The sequence below is a fragment of the Zophobas morio genome, unplaced genomic scaffold, assembly GCF_036711695.1.
Source record: "Zophobas morio isolate AGI-343-1 ecotype UQ-CSIRO unplaced genomic scaffold, CSIRO_AGI_Zmor_V1 ptg000058l, whole genome shotgun sequence".
NCBI lineage: Eukaryota > Metazoa > Arthropoda > Insecta > Coleoptera > Tenebrionidae > Zophobas > Zophobas morio.
The window spans coordinates 356,302-381,390 of NW_026972163.1; the positions used below are offsets into that span (position 1 = coordinate 356,302).

Consider the following 25,089-nt stretch of genomic DNA (forward strand, 5'->3'; position numbering starts at 1 on the left):
TTTTTTTAATGTTACAGTGTTTGTACTGAAAAAAATAGTTTAAAGTTATTTAGATAAAACTTTTATTTTCGTCTATACTTCTTTATATTGTAAAATTCAATTTTGTGAACTTTATATTTTTTTGTAATAACCCCTATTAAGCTAAAATAAAGATATGTGTGTACTGTTGAAGTACAGGTCAAGAAGCATGCTGTGCATATGTTTCCAGTGAGTTTTTCCATATCACTTTAGCAAGGACATGTATATCAATTTGAATAGGTACAGTGTAATACTAATAATGAAAATACTGTATATTCAAATTTTCGGGAAAATTGAGTAAGCCGTTCTTGATTTGATTTTGGGATGACACCATCCATTTTTTGAGAGGAGGTAAACGAATAAATTTTGTCTAACGATTTCCCAAATTTTGAGCATTCGGTTTTGCGATTTCAAAGTTAGATAAATTGCAAAATGTTGATATGTCATTTTGATTTTTGTTACAAAAATTTTAATGTCAAGGGTAAAAACTCAACAAAGATTTATAAGTGCAGGCGTATCTTGTTAAGTAATTATCATCTACACGATATTCCTAACATACATATTGTGATAGCCCAAATATTCTATCAAAATTGAGACGTGAGACATTTGAAAAGCCGCAAAAAATTTGAAAAGTCGCCATGAACTGTCATCGTCAACAAAATGGAAGCCTACGTTGTGTCAGAATGTCAGAATGCGTTCGAATGCAAAGTGTTGAGCGGCAAAAATGGAAAACTGACCTTGAACTAACGACATAAATATATGGAGAGAATAATTTTTATTAAGCTTTTATCAAAGGACTGTATTTTCTCAGCCAAAAACTTCTCCCCGTTCTTTTCAAATGCAAGATTACAAATTTCGATCACATAAATACAGCTTGTTGTGAAATGTACACAATTCTCTAGTTCGCAACAGCTTATCGAAAGTGGATGGGTGACAATGCCCAAATTATTATTCGGTGTGATACAAATTTAAAAACAAACAAAATCAAAACTTATCAGGAGTTCCCATTGCAGATCACTGTAATTTCGACGTTATGTTATGTTGATCGCGGACTTCCACAGAGACTACACCTTGTGCGCAAGACATTCGAACATGGACATCCTAGCCTTCGCAGAATATCAGCCCAAAGGTCAGACTGCACAATAACGCTGGCCCGGGTGCCACAGTTCGTAACAAATGTTGAAAAATGATATTGATGACATGAGCTAAGATGCAACCAAATTAAACTGTTCACATCTACATTATTTTAAACATCTGACTCTGTGTTCATCTGAAATTTTATTGTACTCCCGAAGTTATTAGTCGGATTAAATGAATTAAAAACTGCGGAATAATCAAAATTTCGGGACACCTCACTACAACAACAATACATACATCGGGAATCGAATTCTCCATCACTTAAATAAAAACATGTGTTAAATACGATCAAAATCGTAACGTCGTTCGGTACACACTTCGCTGTGAGAGAATAATGTTCAACATTTAGACCATAGAACACTTAAATGATAATATAAAGTTAGCACTAAATCCCTTCGAATTCACGATGGCATTTTCTTATTAATAATTTTTCAAAGTGCAGCAATGTTTAAAACCATCCATCTTTTTAGACATATAACAATTTCAAATATTTCTGGGAAATCAACAGACGGTCCGTCGACACTATTCTAAACAATAACTGACGCAATGTGTGGAATCTCCCGATTAATCTCGACAATGGAAACTTCTGTCCTTTCATTACCATTGACTGAATGAATCTCCCTCTTGAGTGGGGAAGCGAAAGATCCCCGCTACCTATGAAAGCATACAAGTCGTTTACATTACTGAAATGTTTTATTTTGTACTGTAGGGCTCATGAAACTTCGAGAAAACCTGAACGTAGTGATTCGTCTAATGGACCTCACTGCAATACGTCCTTGGCTTACGCTCAGGACGTAAAAAAGTAAAAACATAACTATTTCCGCTGATACTAAGTAAGTAATATTTATATTCGTTACTTGTACACGCAGGATAATATGCTCTGTCGTAAATTTTGTAGATATGCTGCCAAAATTTTTCTTAACATTCAAATAAAATTTTCCCCAGACCAATTTACTCTTTCATATGTTGTAAGTATTTGGCATTAGCACTGTGAGGGACGTAATAGATTTAGAATGGCAGCTATTGAAAATTAATTTTTACTTCCCGAGCGTAAGCAATTGTAATCGAGTCCATCGACCCACTCTCTACTTTTACATTTTCTCGATCTTCCATGACCCCTAGAGGACGAAGAAATATGTTCCCCGGCTCCGCTTGTCTGTCTGTCCGTCCGTCCGTCTATCTGTCCGTTTGTCTGCCGTTCCGGATTTGTATTAGACAGACAATCTCCGAAAGTACTAGATCGATTGTTGTCGCATTTTGTATTTATATTAGGAATATCATGTAGATGGTAAAACGCTAACCAAAATTTATCCAATCATCCCCACCACTAATGTGATGACGTCACTTCAAAAATTGTACATACAAATGGGTTTTAAAATGTATAAAATAGCATAATCCTACACACGTAGTTTATGACTCCGGATTGTATTTTTACCCGAAACGTCCAGATTTTTGGAAAAAAAATCAAAATTGTGAAACAACATTTTGCAATTTAATTTGGAATCTTCAAAACCGAATGCTTTAAAATCTTGCAGATGGTTTACAGTTATTATGATAAGAATGATAATTTAATTGTTAATATATTTATTTATCCCCTCCAAAAAATTGATGAAGTCAGCTCAAAAGTTTGCCGACGAAATCCTATCTAAAATGTAGAAAACATGTTGAGCCTGTACTTGTGATTTGTCATTACGTTCATCTTTTTTGTATTTGCATATACAGGGTGACTCAAAAAATTAATGAATGAATGAATTTATTTTATTGATTTAAGCAGTAACTACAAAACCGAATGCTTTTAAATCTTGCAGATGTTTTAAAGTGATCATAAACCTGGTAAATTTTTGATCAAAATGTCTTTGCTCTTCCCCCCCTAAAAAAATTGATGACGTCACCCCAAAATTTTACTGAATCCTATCTAAAATGTACAAAATATAATGGATCTGTACTTGTTATTTATCATTCCACTCATATTTTTTGGATTTGCATATACAGCGTGACTAAAAAAAATTAATGAATGCGTGAATTTGTTTTATTGATTTAATCAGGCACTACAAAAACCGAATGCTTTGAAAACTTGGAGATGTTTTAAAGTTATCATAAGCATGGTAAATTTTTGATCAAAATGTATTTGCTCATCCCCCCTGAAAATTTGATGACGCCGCCCCAAAATTTTGCTGAAAAAGTTCAGCCTTAAATGTACAAAGTATGATGAGTGTATACTTGTGATTTAACACTGCATTAATATTTTTTTGAGTTGCTTATACCGGGTGACCAAACAAAAAATGAATCACTCAATTTATTAAAGAAGGTGAAACCATAAGCGAGGGAAGTTCTATCGAAATAACTTTCGACCAATTTTTTTTAGATTTTTACTTCCCGAACGTAAGCGAATGAAGTATTGTAATCAAGTCCATCTTTACTTCATGTTTTCTTCGCGTTTCATGACCCCGAAGGTACGAAACAAGTGATCTCCCGTTTCCGTCTGTCTGTATGTCTGTCGTCTGTGTCGATTTTTATTAGACAGATAATCTCCGAAACTACTAAGTTGAATAATGTTAAATTTTGTATGTATGTTAGGAAGATCATGTATATGGTAAAACCCAGTGGCGGCTCGTGACCTTTTGAAATGGGGGACATAATTTGATTGATGAGCTAAATTTAAAGATATAAAACAGGTTGTTATTACCAATTAATAGACGAAATTGTGTGACGGAAATAAATACAAAAATACATTCAATAAAAGTAAAAAAGGATTTCTCCACATACTTTTTTGCCTTCAGTTAAAATTTTACATTCATGGCATTTAAAAGTTCATTTTGAACAGTTTTAGGCGTTTCTTTAAAAACCGTTGCTTCTTTCAAATAATTGATAAAGCAGAGTCCAATTCAGCCGTAAAATCAATCAGACCTCGAAGTATACCTGGATTTTGTGATTTCCTACTTTCGTTATGTCCACGTAAAGCAAGTTCAAACACTCGACAAAATTTTATGCACATTACCAATCGGCGTAATATATGGCGATTTTTTCGACCCTTGCGTTATGTACCCGAATATGATTAATATAGGCGGTGTGTAGTTGTTTCCGAATGTCTGTATTACCGAGAAGGTAATACAAATAGTATATTATTAGCCAAGGTTGCAAGGCCAAGCATTCTAGACCGAGCGCAAATTAGAACCCGAGACGCGCAGCGTCGAGGGCTCTAAAGCGCGAGGTCTAGAAGTGGCTTTGCAACCGTGGTTAATATACTATTTTTTTCACTAGTAGACACCATAAGACAATAAATTGAAAAAATAAACGTTCAATTTTTTGACGCAACATGATTTTGTTTTGATTTCTAATCAAACTTAATCTAAATCTTCAACACAAAGAAAACCGTTTATACTTGTCGCTGAGTTAATCATTTTATCTTCTACCGTCTACCAACTATCATGCGTATACTCAAGTAATGTTTGTAGCACACATTTGTTCATTTTTTAAGAAATAATCACATCAAACATTGCGTACATAACCTCAATTTTTCTTTTTGAACCCGTGGTAGCAAAAGTTGAATTTGCTACCACTAAATGAGTCGACATTTGCATGCGTCCTGGCTGCTAGTGAAAAAAATATTTAATATACGTGTCCTCGCAGAATGAAAATAAAAACCCGCGATAGTAACTCAATCCTGCAGAGCACGGTTGGAATGGGTCCGCAGTCCAGTTGTGAGGACGTGTTTTTTCCATGGCAGCGGTGTAAACAAAACATCTAAATCAGCCATGATTCTCGGTCTCTGTGCCCGGCTTTTATCAGTATTTCATCAGAAACAACATATCATATATCCAAGACACGTCTTTAGATGTATGTGGATGTAAGTTTTGATACATTTTATACAAGTGGAGAGAGATAAAATAATAGTTTTCATAATTATGACACAAATTTCCGGATAATTTTTAAATACTGAAAATTACTATTTTACCATGTCCAGTGTGTTTGTAGACGTTGTAATTTTGGGGGGGCACGTGCCCTTGTGCCTCCCGGCACCAGCCGCCCCTGGTAAAACCCTAACCAAAATTTGGTTAATCATCCCCACGAACAATTTGATGACGTCCGCCCATTATATTGCGTAATTACATTATCTAAATTTAATGAAATAGTATACTCCTGTACTTATGGTTTACACTAAAGCCGAAGTAGAAACATAGGCAGTGGAATTTAAGCATGAACTGAGACATTGAGAAAATGTGTTATGTTATTCCTATTATCTACTTTTGTTGTATAAGAGATTATCACAAATAAAATGTCGCAAAATCAAATTGTATAATTTTTCAAAGAAGAGGGATTTGTTGGACTGTATCTTGGGGGCAAGGGAAGTTCTGTTGAAAAAACTTTAGCAATCCGGTGTAAATACGCCAACATAATTTCCTTGTTTTCCTAACGAATATTCTTTGATTTTCGCTATTGACTGAATAAGGCTAATTGCTTTTTGTACTTGTCTTTAAATTTTGTAGATAATTGCTGATGGGTTGCTGATGTTGCAGCACCATTCTTTGCTACAAAAACATCATCTAAATCCAAAATTAAATTTTTCCAATTTTATCAACTATTTACAGAGAACAAACAAGCAAACTTAGTAACCAACAACCGCTTTCTCAATAAATGCAAAACTATTTGGAATCATTTTATTTGATTTACGACTAAATTAATATTTGCGGTGTTGAATAAAACATTGTCTTACACTCGTGAATAAATCGGTATTATCCACTCGAGAAAAATAACCGAGTTGGTTAACATTTCTGTCGTGGACAGTGTCCAACTTGTAAAATAAATAACTAATATTGAATTTACTGTATTTGTTAATTATTCTACTGGTCGAGTATTAGTGAAATTATCTACGTTTTTTCTTATAACTTTATGATGGCGAATTGAATGAAATGACAGCTACTAATCAATAGTTTACGAACAGCTATGATGATCGACCACTATTATTTTCAGAAAAAAATTACAATTCACGAAGCATCCTAAAATCGATCTTTGAATTCATGACCCATCTTACAGCTAATGTACTTACAAATCACGGATTGTAGAATCAGCACATTTACTGAACATCGGAGTGAGTGACTGCTGAATAGTGTTGCTATCCATTTCAAAGTACCTACTTGGTCATTAATTTCTCTGAGTTCTGTTTTAGTTCCTGTACATGTTTTAATTAATTTAACATGATTTACTCTAAACGAAGTAGTGTTACATTGTGTATATCGAACACAATGAAGAAATGTAGCCAGATTTGCAATTTTTAGATATGACTTGCAGTTTTGTACGAACACATTTCAGCTCTTTGATTTACGGTCACGCACGCTAGCATTGTCACGATTGAGAAATCTGAGTAAAATTAGCTCGTATCTCTCTTGATGAACGGTTTGTGTCACTGAGACCGTGTAATGCTTGACAGAAACAAACATTTTGAAAAGATTGGCAGGTGTTCAGTATCTTCAACCAAGCAGAACGAAATGTTTGCACTTTACAATAACAGTGAAACTTACACCCTTATGGGTTTCGAAACAAGGCTGAGGTGACAGAGGTTTTAATGAATATGCACAAACCAGTATTTAAGTATTGGATGTCTTGCATGTGATAAATAATCGTTTTGATATGGAGGACAGCAAAGTTGTAACTTCACCCTTGGGAGACGATACATTAGTAAATGAGAAATGTGACAGAAGACAAATGTGACGTCATCAGTCTTTGAGATTTGTACATCGCAACAATTAAAATAATGAACCACTGACATCATATACCAGATATGATAAATTACCTCCAAGAAGGAAATATTGTCACGGTAACTGTGTGGGATGGGAATGAATGCGACGAAAGAAATAAGATCCGTTACGAATGTAGCAAGACTTCCGAGTTTACTTTAGTGTGTCTTGTAAAGAGAACAATTTTTCATAGGCGCTACATTACGCTAGTAACTGAATGACATTTATTTATGCTCTTTAGCACATTGCAAAACCGCAATAATATTTTACTCTAACATTTTGGATGACACGAACACAAAAATACAGTTCTGATTTAAGCGCCGAGATTAAAATTTATGTTGATTTAACCAGGCAAAATATTGTCATTGAAAGAATGCTAATAAAAGAGAAGAATTAAGTCATTTACTGTACATAAAAAACACGCTGTCTTCCAAAAAGTGATATTGTGTTGGATGCGGTTGTTCAAAATTTACAAAAAATTATCCTTACATATAAAAAATCAACCTACTTAAACAAGGAAGTTTAACTTAATAATAACTTATTAGTCAATCTTTCAAATCAGGAGTGGCAGCCAAATTTCAAATTACTTTAAAATTTGTCAGCTATTTTAATATTTCAGTTGTAAAATATAACTAATTAAATGCCTGAATTTCTTAAATAAAATACCCCGTGACGGAAAATGTCAGCTTTCAAGCAATAACAAACTTTTTCACTGATGCACCTTTTTACGTTTTTAAATTGGAAAGTCAGAAGTAACATAAATATAGTGTCACTGAAGTTTGTACATATTCACACTAAAAATTGGAGTCATTACTAACAGTTTTTACCAAATAAGTAAATATACACTGATTGAAATGCATTGCATTACATGCTGTTGCAAAATTTGCAAGCCTCATCATCAAGAAAAAAACTATTTGTACACTCTATGAATCACCTACGACATAAAATAGTGTGCATTTTAAAGCCGGAGAAATTTCGTCACCCAGAGAAAGGTAGCTCATTATTTAATTTAAACGTCATTTTTGGTCTTTTTGCAATTTGTTGATACTTAATAATGCCAATTTTGGTGCAAGATGTACTAATATTTCAAAATTTAAATTTACTTCTTATATGTATGTAACCAAGCCTAAATAAAATGTACTATTAATTTATTTGCAGTGTTTTTGAAACTTAAATTGTTTAAACTCTTCAACATGATTTTTTACTTCCCTGAGCAGAAATTAAGAAAGTATTGAAATGGTGTCCTTCGGACAAATGCCTACTTGCATGTTTTCTGGACGGCTCGTGACCCCTGTCGTACGAAAAAATAGATCGTGTTTCCATCTGTCTGTCTGTTTATCTGTCGCTACATCCGTCCCTCCTTGAGTCCGGCGGTTATAGTAAAAAATTGGTCTAAAGAGTTTAGACAGTACTTCCCACGCTGTCGGAAACGTGATGACTGCATGCCTATTACGTTTTCTTTTCGCAGTAGATTTCAAAGCATTCGGTTATGTAGTTCCTGAGTAAATCAATAAAATAAATTTACCCATTCATTGTTTTTTTTGAGTCAACCAGTATATGCAAATTCAAAAAATATAAATGGAATGATAAATTACAAGTACAGACTCATCATATTTTGTACATTCTAGATAGGATTTATTCGGCAAACTTTTGAGCTCACGTCATCAGTTTTTTGGAGAAGATAACCAAATATATTTTGACTAAAAATTTATTATGGTTATATAACCTTAAAACATCTGCAAGATTTCAAAACATTCGGTTCTGTGGTTCCTGATTAAATCAATAAAATACATTTACGCATTCTTTTTTTTGGGTCACCTGTATATGCAAATCGAAAAAATATGAACGGAATGATAAATCACAAGAAGTTTTGTGGTGAAGTCATAAATTTTTTAGGGGGGATGAGCAAATACATTTTGATCAAAAAATTACCATGCTTATGATAACTTTAAAATATATTCAAGATTTCAAAGCTTTCGGTTTTGTAGTTCCTGAGTAAATCAATAAAATAAATTTACGCATTTATTAATTTTTTTGAGTCACCCTGTATATGCAAATCCAAAAAATATTAATGGAGTGATAAATCACAAATACAGACTCATCATATTTTGTACAGTTTAGACAGGATTTATTCGGCAAATTTTCGAGCTGACGTCATCAATTTTTTGGAGTGGATGAGCAAATATATTTTGACTAAACATTTATTATGCTTTTTATAACCTTAAAACATCTGCAAGATTTCAAAGCATTCGGTTTTGTAGTTCCTGATTAAATCAATAAAATATATTTACGCATTCATTAATTTTTTTGAGTCACTCTGTATATGCAAATCCAAAAAATATGAATGGAGTGATAAATTACAAGTACAGACTCATCATATTTTGTACATTCTAGATAGGATTTATTCGGCAAACTTTTGAGCTCACGTCATCAGTTTTTTGGAGAAGATAACCAAATATATTTTGACTAAAAATTTATTATGGTTATATAACCTTAAAACATCTGCAAGATTTCAAAACATTCGGTTCTGTGGTTCCTGATTAAATCAATAAAATACATTTACGCATTCTTTTTTTTGGGTCACCTGTATATGCAAATCGAAAAAATATGAACGGAATGATAAATCACAAGAAGTTTTGTGGTGACGTCATAAATTTTTTAGGGGGGATGAGCAAATACATTTTGATCAAAAAATTACCATGCTTATGATAACTTTAAAATATATTCAAGATTTCAAAGCTTTCGGTTTTGTAGTTCCTGAGTAAATCAATAAAATAAATTTACGCATTTATTAATTTTTTTGAGTCACCCTGTATATGCAAATCCAAAAAATATTAATGGAGTGATAAATCACAAATACAGACTCATCATATTTTGTACAGTTTAGACAGGATTTATTCGGCAAATTTTCGAGCTGACGTCATCAATTTTTCGGAGGGATGAGCAAATATATTTTGACTAAACATTTATTATGCTTTTTATAACCTTAAAACATCTGCAAGATTTCAAAGCATTCGGTTTTGTAGTTCCTGATTAACTCAATAAAGTAAATTCACGCATTCATTAATTTTTTTGAGTCATCCTGTATATGCAAATCGAAAAAATTTGAATTGAATGATAAATCACAAGAAGAGATTCACCATATTTTGTATATTTTAGATAGGATTTATTCAGCAAGATTTATTGGTGACGTCATATTTTTTTTAGGGGGGACGACCAAATACATTTTGATCAAAAATTTATCATGCTTATGATAATTTTTAAACATCTTCAAGATTTCAAAGCATTCGGTTTTGTAGTTCCTGAGTAAATCAGTAAAATACATTTACGCATTCATGAATTTCTTTGAGTCATCCTGTATATCCAAATCCAAAAAATATTAATGGAGTGATAGATCACAAGTACAGACTCATCATATTTTGTACATTTTAGATCGGATTTATTCGGCAAACTTTTGAGCTCACGTCATCAAGTTTTTGGAGGGGATAACTAAATATATTTTGACTAAAGATTTGTGATGCTCTTTATAGCTTTAAAACATCTGCAACATTTCAAAGCATTCGGGTTAGCAGATTCAAAATTAAATTGCAAAATGTTGTTTCATAATTTTGATTTTTTTTCCAAAAATCTGGACGTTTCGGGTAAAAACTCAATTCGGAGACGTAAACTACATGTGTAGGACTATGTAATTTTATACAATTTAAAACCCATTTACTATGTACAATTTTGAAGTGACGTCATCGTATTTGTGGTGGGGATGATTAGACAAATTTTGGTTAGCGTTTTACCATCTACATGATATTCCTAATATAAGTCCAAAATTTCACAACAATTAGTCCAGTACTTTCGGAGATTATCTGTTTAATAAAAATCCGGGGCGGCAGACAGACGGACAGACGGACAGACGGACAGACAGACGGAAATGGGAGACCTATTTCTTCGTCTTCTAGGGGTCATGGAATATCGAGAAAACGTAAAAGTAGAGAGTCGGCCGACGGACTCGATTACAATACTTCCTTTGCTTACGCTCGGGAAGTAATAAATATAATCAAATTTATAACTTATTTAAAAAATATTTAGCTTGTTTAATTGATTGTACTTCAGCGACGAGTAAAGTTCATTCAGTTCAAATAAATTTATATCACTTTGTTAGTTTCTTCTGTGTCCTAGTCGCGTTAAAAATTAGTGTACCAACAAAATTTTACTAACAAGTTGCATACAAAACTATTTCGCATAAATGTATTTTAAACATTAAATAATTGAGCAGAATTAATGTGTACTGATTTGATAAAGACCAGTGCATTTCTTCACTGTTGAGTTGTTCGTGCTTTATCACATATAACATAAATAAAATAATTACGTATTAAAATGTTGCTCTTTTTGCATATCGTTTTCACTCAATTTATATCTTATCTAATCTTCATGATGTCATTGTAATAACATATCCTGATTTATTTCTTCACCGTAATTTTTTTAAATAGGGTGCAAATGATAATTCTGCATACCGTTGGTGATATATAAATATTACTATTTTTTAACGGGTGCAGAAAAATACATTTTTAATGTAGTTATGTCTAATTTTAAAAAGTCGTTCTCAATTTATGTAAATACAATTTCTCTCGTCTCTGAAACAACCAATTCTGCATAAATTTCAGAACGCATTTTTTAATAAAGAGTTGTAATCTTTCGTAACACCAGCTTAATTCTGCTGTCCTCAACGAATTTCAGTGAAACTAAATAAAATTATCCTTTCAAGCTAGTCGCGGAAACTAATATCAGAGGTATAGGATTTCAAAGCATATTTTTTAATAAATCTTAATTTAATAATTTTCTGAGATATGTCAATATTTGGAGTGTATGAATAAATAATATTTTGTTAACATTTTTTATGAACTGTAGTGTACTGGCAAAGACGCACGCTATAAGCATGTTTCAAGTGAGTTTTTCGTAATAAAATTTTGTGGTGATATCATAATTGTTCTAGCAAGGACACATACATATATCCATTTGGAGTAGTGCAATTAAGCAGCTTTAAAAATTATGTATCTATTTATAAAAAACAAGTATAGATAACATTTTCAAGATTGCACAGCACTCGGTTTGCAGTTTCAAAGTTAAACTCTAAAACATTGATAAGTATATGTAGTTTTAATTTTTTTCCAAAAATCTGGACGCTTTTGGTAAAAAATCAAGGCGAATTCATAAATCACAGGTGTAGGACTACCTTTTTCTATACAATTTAACTAATATTTACTGTGCAAAATTTTGAGCATGTAGCACTAAGCATAACGTAACTCTACTAGCATAATAGAACTTCAAGGAAATTGCTTTAATTACTCAAATAAATGATCAATAAATAAAACGGTGCTTCCATCAGTACAGAACGTTCCTGTGTTCAAGAAAATTTCAGTCGTGTCCTCAAAATAATCTTCTAATAATATTATCCGAAAAGTCCGTTGTATGCTTTCATAAAATTTGCTAATGCAAAAAAGTTGACGCCATCAAATTTTCAGAGGTAAATAGAAAAACTTGTTTGGAATTAGTTCACCAAAAATTTCAAAACAATCGAATCGGTAGCTCTGGCTTTTTGTGAAATAAACCAAACTGAAAGCAGGCAGTAGACAAACAGAAACGGAGAGCTTGCGTTTTTCTTATAAATTATTATACGAGATGTTAACACCCAAAACTTGTAAAATTAGAAATTTATTAACATGCAAATTAAAGTAAAAAAATAAATGAGGACATTTTTTAGATTCAAATTAATCTACAGTAAATAATGTCTTGAAACTAATTGTTTGCACTAGTCACACTTTCGTGTACCTTCAACGTTAAAAATGTCTTTAGACCATGCATCACATTTAAACCACTGCGCTCCATTGATTTAAGGGTTAAAAACATCAAGTATTTATTTAATCTATTTTCACTCCTTCACGTGCACCGGTTTCAAATCTCTGTTTTACAGAATTAATAAAATTTAGGACAGTTAACACCACTATATTTATTACTGAAAAATGAACAAAATCTATTTTATACTGTCTGTTTATTTTTAAATCCCGTGTCCACCGCAACAAAGGAAATAAAGATCATTTGAAAGGATAAACGGATTAGTAGTTTAAAAACGACGCCACACTGAACTTATTCACGAAATAATGTCATTGTCATTGCCGCTATTCCTCACAGAGTGCTGCACGTGCCAAATCCGCAAAGCTCGAAAGCTATAAAAAGCTCCATACAACAGAAAGCTTCCACAGGCGTCGCCACTTTCCAGCCGGCGTCGGTGCGGGCGTCCTCCGACAGAGGGCACGTCATGGCGCGAAAGCAACTTTTATATTTGAACCCAAGACCGAAAGCAGTCACGATACGACACCACGCAAGAATCGCTGTGTCAGACTGTGCTCTAAACTTCAAACCTCACGTGTTACGAACTTTCTAGACGAGACTCCGCATAATTCGAATCGAAGCAGAACTTCGATTTGCTGTTTTCGTATTGTATCAGACGTGAAATGACTCATGGTTTACACGGGGTAAGTCCGTGGCTCTAACTTAGTCTGCTTCAAAACTTTTCGTTTTTTTTTTAACATTCTTTTTTCTCAGGCATTCGTAAATTGTTGCGCTGTGTAGCAGGAAACATTGTTCCGAAAATATTTCTTTGTGTAAATGAACCGCGGTTATGTAATTTGAATTATGTGCACTTTACGAAGTCATGTCAAACGGAGTTACGACAGGAATGCTTTTGTAGTAGAAGTAATTGTAATAAATTTCATCTTTAATATATGTGTGAGAGTTATGCTTTTATGGGTAATTATTTTTATTGTGGAATAGCAGACATACTTTAATTTGTTTGCTAAAGGATATTATTCGGTTTTTTAAATTGCGACAATTTAGGTCAATTTAGCAAGTACAAAATTTCAGGAAGAGATAAATTAAGACTGCAGAGACGAAAAAGGAGCTTTGCAGCGGTCATAATAACAGATGTTAAGCGTTATTTAACTGTTGCATATATATATCTGTCTCTCAGAGATTGTTGTCAAAAATTTAAATACGGACTTAAGTAAATATGTATGTACATACATAAGTAAATAAAGCTGGTAGCTGGGTAAGCGATAAATAGTAGTTATAAAAATTTTTACAAAAAATTAATTACATATGTTACCACAGAGACAACATTTCTGTTAGTAGAAAATGAGACTTTACGATGTCTCTTAAAAAAAAAACACTAAAGACGATAAAAAATTATCAAAATAAATTTCGTTCGTTGCTTTCTGAGAGGCAAGTAATTATAAATACAGAATGGTGGGAAATACAGGTAGCAAAATTTTGGTGTCTCTATATTCTATATATAGCCTCATACTTAGTTCCCTGGCTAACATATTTTGTCCACAAACATTTTTTTATTGTAGAAATTATCAAATTCTTAAAATTAATGTTAAAGTTGCGATGTAAGATTTACAAAATTGATCACGTTGTAATCTAGCCTTCCCAAAAATTTTTTAAAAAGTCAAATCTAAAAATTTTGAACTGCAGGTTCAAACTTAAGGGAAACAAACAAAATTCAAATACCCAAAAAATATTTATTCGATTCACAAATAGTGTTTCAATAAATCTCTAGCGGTACATCTTTCCTTTAACAGTTTTAAACAATGCATTACACCGTATACAATTTACAACAAGTTGTGAACACAAGAATTGCAGTAATTACCATGAACAAAATTGGTTGTCAAAAAAAAAATGCTTATTTTTGTTGATTAAACAAAATCACTGGCAAAAAATACTGTTGAATGCTTCATTCAGGATAAAATCATGTTTTATTCTAGCTTTTTGAAAATTTTACAAAAAAATAAATTATTATCAGAGTGAAACCAGCTTAAAAAAACTGTATAGTTATGTAACAAAATTTGCAAGTAGTTCAAAATTTGTATCCGGAGATGGATCGTACACCAAAATTTTCATGTGTTGGAATTTGCACATAATTGCAGCTGTAAAAGTCCCATTTTCTATTATTTACCTACAAGAACAATAAAAAAGACGATCAAAGGTAGGCATGGATTTTTGAAGATTAGAAAATACAGCATTGGTGATATTAGTGCCACAATATGCGTGACAGACGTGCCTCTGCTTTCATAAAGAATCTCCTTTTTTTTCTTCTAGCGTATCAATATATATCATTTTCAAATGATAAAAAATGAAATTTATGGAATCAAATTTTGTCATTCATCTGAAAAACTGGATAATTTTGGGCATATTATTTTTTAATTTTAATTACCTGTAACTCTTAAATGGCGACGAACAATTAGTTCGTTGCCATTTAAGAGTCACAGGTAATTTAAATTAAAAAATAATATGCCCAAAATTATCTATTAGCAATGATAATAATAATAAATGAGATACGTAATGTGTGAGTCTTTTAATTTTAGAGACTTTTAAAACCTGTTTTGCCTTCCTTTAAAGAAAAAAATTAGGCGGTTGATTTGCTTGCTTAGATATTTTACCATGTTGCGGTTTAGAGGGGACAGACTGGTTTAAGTTGACTAAAGACACTAAAAAAATGTTGTAACATTTAAACAGCATAGCCGGATATAAATATTCAAGCAGATTTGTTTTGAGTTTTTTTTTCCATAAAAATTTCATAAATAGTTTAAACATTTGCTCGAAGGATTTTATTTATTAGTTGATCAGTCTTGCACAGATATACTGGGTGTTCCATTTATTTTGCTTGTCAGTTTAATGTCTCAGATATCTGAAAAGACAAAAGTTTGAAACTCAGAGCAATGAATTAACACAAAGAAATGCATGAAGTGAATACATCGCTTTTTGTTTTTCCGGAAATGGCATCAACTTTTTCTTTGCAAATAGAATGAAGTATATCACTTACCTAACTCCGTTCAACAGGATATCTATTTTTTTTTATTTCTTTAGTCGTGACCCGTAATTACATAATTTGGTTTCACGTTTAAAAAAAAAATTATTTTAAAACACTAAGGTCCAATTTATACAATATTTTTGAGAATAAGTTAATCACGCATTTAACGAGGCGTTTAACGATGTCGGATTGGGCGTAGAGTCGGTCACGTGGTACTTTAACGCCGTGTTAAAAATTTTACCGCAATCAATTATTTAACTGAGCTGTAAACCGGGTCTAAGTGAAAGGTCATCCCACCGATAAATAACAAAAATGTGTTGTTTGAAACACTTAAAAAGCCGGTTTAACGTATTTGAAAAACACACTTCATAATACTAAAGGGACGTTTATTTTACATACCTCTATGTGGTAATTAAATTTCAAAATTTCCAACTTTAATTTTTTTTAATAACTTAGATTCGTATTGGAGTTCAATGGCTAAATTGGGACACTCCATATATATAGACGCTAAGCAATAAAAAGCAGTATCTAATAATTCTAACTGTTATTATCTTTATTCATTTTACCCTTGATCATATTGTTTTTATTGCTTTTTACTTCCCGAGCGTAAGCTAAGGAAGTATTTTAACCGAGTTCATGACTACTCTTATGTTTTCTCAAATTTTCATGACCCCTCGAGTATGAAGAAATCCCGTTGCCTTCTGTCTGTTTCTCTGCCGTCTGTCCGAATTTTTATTAGATAATCTCCGAAACTTCTGGACCGATTGTTGTTAAAATCATCCTTACTAAGAATAGGTTGACATTATCTCCAGAATATACCTACATTAGTAAAGGTTATTTAAATTTTATGAGATATAAGAGAGAAGTGGGTCGATAGTGACTTACTGGGTTTCATTATTATCATTTTTGTCATAATTTAGTACAGCATAACTATTTCAATGGTTGTTCAGCATTGGATGGAACTCAATGAGGCACTTCTCTCTTATGTCTCACTAACGTTAGTTTGCTTACCAGAGGCTTATAAGAATAAATTAAATATTCGAGTACTAGACAACCATTGCAATATACTATATAGATGAGACCTTGTAGGTTGAAATTGCAGTCTACAAATTTTTTGATTGTGTTGTCTAAATGTTCCAGTTTTTTGTAAAAAAAAAATCAATATGGGATAGCAACATTTTACAATTTAACTTTGAATTTGAAAAACCGAATGCTCTGAAATCTTGCAAACGTTTTAAGGTTAAGGTAAGCATGGTAAATCGTTGGTCGAAATTTTTCCCTTAAAAATGATATCGTCATTTTGCCGAATAGGAGTTCCTTAAATTTCAAAGAATTACATACTCCTGCAGGTGTGAATTATGCATCTGTGTTGTATTTTTACCCTAGACATCTAGATTTTTGGTAAAAAGTTGAAAATTAATAACAACATTTTACAATTTTACTGTGAAATTGCAAAACAGATTGCTGTGAAATCTCGCAAATATTTAAAGGTACTTGGACGCATGGTAAATCGTAAAAATCCATGTTTTTTAAATCTATGAGTATTTACGGATAGACATCCAGTTTTTTGGAAAAGAACTGAGTGTGCTTAATTAATTAACTAGTACTCTCCTCTACGTTATGGAGGTAGAATCAAGGAATTTCATTTTCTTTTAATCGCTATTGCGTGTAATATGAACGCACAAATTGTCGCATTCTTTCGAAGTATAAACATAACAGTCGAAGTTAAGCATGTACTGAGAAATTGAGAATATGTACATTTTTTTCCGCTAGTTAACAGCTTTAGATATATTTCATTGGAATGTATTCCCCGCGGCCCGCGGCGCAGGGTTTGCGGGGGTGTTATTTACGCCAATGATTTTTATTTTATAGAGGTTATCACAAATCCAAAATTACAAAATTAAATGTTATAATTTTTCAAAGAAGTGGGATTTGTCGGATTATATTTCAAAGGTGAGGAAAGTTCTGTCAAAATAACCTTCGATCAATTTTTAAACAACAAATTTATTCTCTGGTGGTGTTCGCTTTACGTATTTATTTAGACACAATTCAAATAAGTAATTTCTAGTTTGTAAATAGAATTTATTTTATTATAAATATTTTAATCAAATAATGAAAATATTTTAAATAATTTAATCAACCGTTGAATATCGTTAAAAACTTATATTCATTTGTGTGGTGCTCTATTTTCAAGTTTAAAACTAATCGATGCTATTAATATTTGATGAGTAATTATTTTTATAAATCAATGGATAGTTGTTTTCTGAAGGTATAAATTATAAATACAATAACTGTGAAATATCAAAGTGTTAAAGTTTGAACATAAAATGTCAACTGGTCTGTTACGTGTGAAAGATGTCTACCTTTTATTAATAAAGAACTCTGAGAACTAGGATTATCTGTTGTTGGGTAGTGGAACATCTAGTGGTTGAAAATTTCTAAACACATATGTTTTTGAAAAAGTAATGACTTTCGTCCAAACACACAGTAGCGATTTTCTAAATAAAAAATAAACATTGTCCTGTATAATAACGTATCTAAGAATTTGTTTGTGTATGTATGTATATAGTACGTGTAGTTCTTGGTTTTATCATTTTTGTGTTCACTTTTAATAAGTAATATCCATTTTCGTAAAAATTGGCTACGTTTTTTGTTTCATTTTACTCTGTAATTTGTGTCTCTAAAATGGCAAGGCTCGCAAATAAAAGATGATATAATTGCGTTGAACGGTTTTATCTCAAGTGAAAATGGATGAAAATTGCGGTTAATGGATTCAGGTAAGCAACGTAGCATTAAATAAATTTGTATCGACGTCGACTAAATTATTCATAATCACGACTAATACCCATATTTCGGGATACTGAAATATATATAAATCATATAAATCTTTCAGGTTACGGTCAAACTAGGCTTCGAGCTTAACCCTTAATCCTTGTATTAAGTTAAACTCCACGAGATATTGTGAAATATGAGAAATTGTTTCAAATAGCGCTGGCTTCAGTTACAATGGGCTATATCGCCTAGCTGAGAATACGAGGAATTCAATGAGCTCGTTTAAAGTGCCATAACTTCCAAAACTAAACTTTACACTCAAGTCATAGTTTGTGCTTATGAACAATGCGCCTTCAACAGTTATTTGAGCAATTCCATTGATATTCCTTCCAGGTTTACCATTTTAAAATTCTGTCTTTCTCTATGATTCAATTTTGCACTTTACGTACTTATCTCTAAAAATACATACATTCGTACACTGCATTTTCGTTCGTGTTTTTTTTGGTAAGCTTTCGGAATCAGGGGGAAGAGAATTGGAGAAGTTTATGTAAACCCATCTTATATCTTTCATTTCCAGTCGCTTACAATTGCGCCTATTTTCTGCTAGATGGGATTAATTGTCCGTGGATTTAAAGTGCTGAAGACACGTGCTGATGCTACAAAATAGGAATGCCTTAGATGTTTTTGTCGCAGGCGAAATTGTTTTCCGTGCCAAAGGATTTATCAAAATGTTCAGTTTCTGTAATTATTTTGGAACAAAATTAATCATCAAAGAAAAGCAATGGAAGCATAATTGTCTCGAAGGATTACTGTCACATGTAGATATCTCAAGGAGTGTTTTATCTTAAACAGATGCGAATTATTTCTAGCATAAAGGAATTCTTTGTTAAATTAGCGCTCTACATTATTGAGGGACAAATTCGATTTTCACGTAGTGTTTGTTCTAAGATCATTGGAAACACAGCCGATGTATGTGTTGCTTTATTTCTAATTTAAATGACAATGTTCGATATTAATTCTCATGGTTAAAATATTATGATAACTTTAGGAAACTGCACCTTAATAAAAATTTTGCTTCAACCTACTTTGTTTAGTTTACAAATTGTCTGTTCTCCAACTTTCAATATACATATAAGTAAGTTGTTTGGTACATCGTCGAACGTCGAAGCAAAATATGCAATAGTGCATTTTAAAAAATTATAAAACCATAAAAAATGTCAGCCTAATGTTTATAAAATTGGCGGAAAATGTTTTGTGTTATAAATACAATAAAATTTGTCAACTAATAAACTAAACAAAAACATTGGATTAAAACAGCCAAAAACTGATTCCAGGTATGGATCGTGATTGTTTACATAGTTAAATAATTTATTTGAAATGGCGGAACAAATATCAATAACATTCGCATTAGTATTAAATTTTAAGTTACTTGTGGTAACAGTATTGGCATAGTGCCCACATTTAACAATTTAAATATGCAGAAATCGATATTTTTGTGTTTCGACGCTAATGCCGTAACAAATCGATTTGATTGTTGAGATATAGTGGAGTGCCCCGTTGGATATTCTTATGAATCTTATGATATTTCAAGATTTTTACTTCCCGAGCGTAAGCAAAGTAGGTATTGTAATCGAGTCCGTGGACCGACTCTGTACTTTTACGTTTTCCGACCTTTCATGACCCCTAGAGTACCAAGAAATAGGTCTCCCGTTTCCGTCTGTCTGTTTGACTGCCTGTATGCCATCTGTCCGAATGTTTATTAGACAGATAATCTCCGAAACTACTGGACCGATTGTTGTCAAATTATATATGTGTATTATGAATATCATGTAGATGGTAAAGCGTCAAACAACCCAAAGGACAAATCTAATCTTACCCACCAATAATGTGATGACGTCACACATATTAAATAGCTTGCAAATTGTGTAAAATAACAGTCCTACACATGTAGTTTATAACTCCGTGTGAGTTTTTACCCGAAACGTCCAAAAAATATTGTAATAGGATCTATCGGACAAATGACTACTCTCATGTTTTCTCGACGTTTCGTGACACCTAGAGTACGAAACAACGGGTCTCTCGATTCGGTCTGTCTGTGTCGATTTTTATTAGACTATTTTATTGGATACTGTAGATGGTAAAACTCCAAAAAAGTGTCTAATCATCCCCACCAATAATTAAATGGCGTAAACTCAATCTTTTTATGGTAACTCATATTTACATTTTGTCAAATACCTAACATACTCCTGTACTGTGTCTGTGTTTTATTGTTGTTATATCCGAAGGGATAATTACTCTGGTAGTTATATGGTTTCTAGATGAGGCTTGACTTAATAATTTTTTAAATTGTGATTTTAGCTTTATGGTCTTCATTAAATTATGTCTACATAGATGTTCCGAATTTAGCCATTTATGTGTATAAATAAAGATTTTACAAGGGGAGTGAAATCCAGAGAATGTGCAATCCCATTGCAACGCTGCATTGGATTTTGACTATTAAATTGTTTAGGTTTTGTGTCCACTACAATATTTCTCGCTTGTCGGGTTGTTACGTGCCATGACATGTTTGGCTGAATTCTTTGACGTATAATTTTGTAATCGCACGTTAAAAATGTTGGAGTGACTTCCTAACTACTGGTGATGTTTTGTGGAGATTACGTGCTGTATTAAACCACTTAACATGGGGATAATGACCAATCATGCTAAATGATTTTCGTCATGTAATTATTGAATTTTGGAGTAGAAATTGACACGTATTATGTCGTTGATACTGTCCACAACAATAATGTATTCAGATCCTTTGATAAAGAGTGACATAACACATAAACAATGTTTGTCGATGAAATTTAAAAAAGACCATTGTTTGAGGAAAAAACACAGCTAAATGCATTCACAATCAATAAAGTTAATGTAATTATAAACAAAAGTGGAAGCTACAATTCAAATGGTAAATTTAAAATCATGCTGTTTTGCATTATTTAAACAATTCGAAATAATGTTTACGCTGTATTATATTTTATGAACAATCGTATTTTAAATTCTGCACATGACGAACCGCGGGAATGTAAATATTTACAAATGCCAACAAAGTGAAATACACGAAAACTTTGTTATAAAAATTTAAATAACAATTATTTTGATTTGGATATGGACAGTTAACAGAAGCAATTGCTATTGAGTAAAAATAAACGAATAGTGATATATGCACCTCTTGATTTAGTAAGTGCTTTGATACTTGAAAAAGAAGATACGTTTAAAATAATTGCAAAAAAATCACAGGTTCTAGTGAGATGAATTTTTTAAAATATCATTTCGGGTAGGATTTATCATTTTCAGCATTGCATATGGCATATGGAATCTTATTTGATTACCGTTTGATGTGTCATTCTTGTAACAAACTTCGGACATTTAATTTAACGGTTTGTGACTTTTACCAAAGAATTTCCATTTTATGTTTGTCGTTTTCCTGTTGTGTAGAACGCATTAGTTCTAAGGCCAATGTTGCAGTAATATTTTTTTATTTTTAATGGGGAATTTTATGTCTCTTAAGGTTTTGCCGTTCATAAAATACGACTATGGTCTGTTTGTCAGTTACATTTTTCAGTTGTTCTATAATTATTCCGTTCAAAAGGACAGTTGTTCAGTGTTATGACTTGTTATTTTCTTTTTTTTTTTCTTATTTCTATGTCCGTTTTTGTATATTTTCGTCTACTTCGGTGGTACATGTTCTGTTCTGAGTCAGTTTTAATATTTCTGTGTTGTTTATAAAATAACGTGCACTACAAATGTGATCGAAAATTTAACGATGAAAAAGAATTTACTATTTCGTGAAGTGGGATTTGCAATAAAAGGTGTCATGTGAAATGTCGTAATCTAAAGGAAAGTAAGCAAAAAGTTCTTTCAGAAGGTAATAATCTGTTGTGGATTTGTAACTATCGTAAAATTACGATTATGGAGCAAAATGATCTAATAAATTCACCGACCAGTCATTTTCTGTTGGAAATTAAACGTCAGATAGCTCAAATCAAATGTATCAATCAAGAAGCTTTTTCGCAAACAATTTTTGCCAATTTGGATCGATAAGCAAACCTAAACCAAAAATTGTGTTCGGCACGGGAAAGTTCGTACCGAGGACATTGAATCATACTGGATCTATGTGATGTAAATGGCTATATGGAAGACTTCAAGGTAGAGACGTTAGAACTGAAGATGTTGAAAACCACTTAGTGGGCATAGGTGTAAAAGGAGAAGTAATAATTAAAAAAATGGAAATTCAAGATAACAATCCAGTCTTCAGTGTCGGAGTTCTTCTTGAATTTTATGTCACTCTATGAATTCAGAACTGTGTCCTGTGATTTTTTAGTGAAACGTCAGTAAATAGCGACATAAAAAGTGTATATTTGCGTTTTTTCTTCCGAAATATTCATTCAGTGTATAAAAAATAAAATTAATATAGGTACAGCATGCAATAATACAACAACATAAAATAGCTCTCTAAATAGGAAATGATTTGGGAATCATCTAACATTTTCACTTCATCTAGTATTTTAATAATTATTACTATTCGTAATAATTCGGGGGACCTCAACGAATTTTTTAACATAATGAGTGTATTTCTACAAAAGATTGAATGTGAGTTGTTTAATTTAATAATAGAAGGTGATTCTAATATTCATTTTCAAACAAGTAAAAATAGTTCGAAATTAGTACACACAGGGTTGCTAAAAAGTATGGAAGCAGTTGATTATCTCGGCAGCAGTTAGTTGGATCATCTTGAAATTTGGACTATACTTAAAAATACCCAAGATTTATTTTCTGCAATTTTTTTAAACTTTAAACTTCATTTGTTTTCAAGATGCAAAGCTAACTTGATTTTTTTTTAAATACCATCATTACTCAAATCGTCTATTTTTGAATAGAATTTTTTTCTCAATTCCGAACTATAACACTTTTTAACTAAAACGGCAAATAAAATGATAAATTATTTATAATGAATAAATTCTAAAACAGAAAATTGTGGTTAGCTTTGAAAATACTGTCATCGATTTTTCAATGTGTACTGAAAAGCAAACTGCTACATCCAAGTGTAAAAATATTTCAATAAAACACTAAAATGGCACCATTAACAGAAACTAAACGAACAGAAATCTTGATGATGGTAGGCAGCACTTTTTAATGAAACTCATCCCAATCGAGACCAACGGGCCAATTTCAAGTTGCATTTACGATTTCGCAAGTCCCCGTTGCCATGGAAGACGCGATGACAGCAGTCGTGAGGACGAATCAAATCGCGAATCGCAACAACAAACTGTCATTGAAATTACCATAGCAACGACACTTGCGATTTCGCAAATCCAACTAGGTTGACGGAGATTTAACGAAACTGGTAATGTTAGAAATCGTCAAGGAACCGGAAGACCAAAAATGACGAGAACTCTTTTAATATCATGTTAGATGTAGCTGAAAATCCAAAAACTTCAGTATAGCAATTGCCATTAAACCACAATATGAGTATAGGCTCAATTCAAAAAATACTCAAACGGGAAAAATATTCATTCATATTCATACAAAAGTCATTTACTACAAGAATTGAGTGAGGATGACTTTGACCGTAGAATCGAATTTTGCGAAATAGTGGCAGACAGATTAGATCAGGATAAATCAATTATTATTTTCTGATGAGTTTACTTTTTGTTCGAATGGCCATGTTAATCGCCATAATTGTAGATACTGACCCAATACACACTAGTTGGAGGAGGTTCATATACACAGTACTCCCAAAAATTAATGTTTGATGCATCATTATTGGTCGCTCGTTCTTCAGTAATGGAAATTTAACGTCTGACAAATACCTCGCAACTTTTGCAACAAATAATTATTCCTCAACTTAGACAAATATTTCCCAACTATGAAAATCCAAATTTACCTGCAGAGTAGTCTATCTGGTTTCAAGAAGATGGAGCACTACCTTACTTCGGCCGTCAAGTACGGCATCTGTACTTGATCACTGACTTGAATGAAACTTTTCTTGGAAGGTGGATAGGACGAAGGGGGGCAGTTGAGTGGCCAGCTGCGTTACCAAATTTAACCCCACTTGACTTTTTTCTTTCCAAGAAAAAATATTAAATGTGATTGCTGATATTCATCTTAATATTCTAACACATGCATCTGAAATCTTTATGCAAGGTATTGCTTACTGGCCTACTTGCCAGGAAGTAAATGGAGAACATTTCGAACATATTTGTTGTAAAATTATTGTTTCTTAAATGTTAATTTGATCTTTTTTCAATAACGTAATTTTTTATTTAAATTTTTCAAAAAGCTTTCATAACAATGTATTTACTATTTACAATCATTAAATCGGAGTACTGTTATTTCTAAAATATTTTGTAAATTATTTAGAGACAGGATTTAAATCAATTTGTTACGATGGGACCTTTATTTCAGTTCTATAATTTTTACACTAGTATAATTTTTGAGTAAAGTGTCCTACGCCAGGATTATGAGACGTGATAGTATTGTCAAGGCTAGCTATGATTTTTTGTTTTTTTAGGAATAGATTTTATC

At 32.2% G+C, this 25,089-nt stretch overlaps 1 protein-coding gene across 1 annotated transcript in view; it reads left to right on the forward strand.

Annotated features, from left to right (window-relative positions):
* The first annotated feature begins 13,260 nt into the window (after positions 1-13,260).
* Positions 13,261-25,089, forward strand: part of LOC135143289 (discoidin domain-containing receptor tyrosine kinase B) — a 247,657-nt gene continuing 235,828 nt past the window's right edge. Inside the window, exon 1 of the mRNA XM_064075159.1 lies at positions 13,261-13,414. The gene's annotated coding sequence lies outside the window, so the exon portion shown is untranslated. The remainder of the gene's footprint in view (positions 13,415-25,089) is intronic.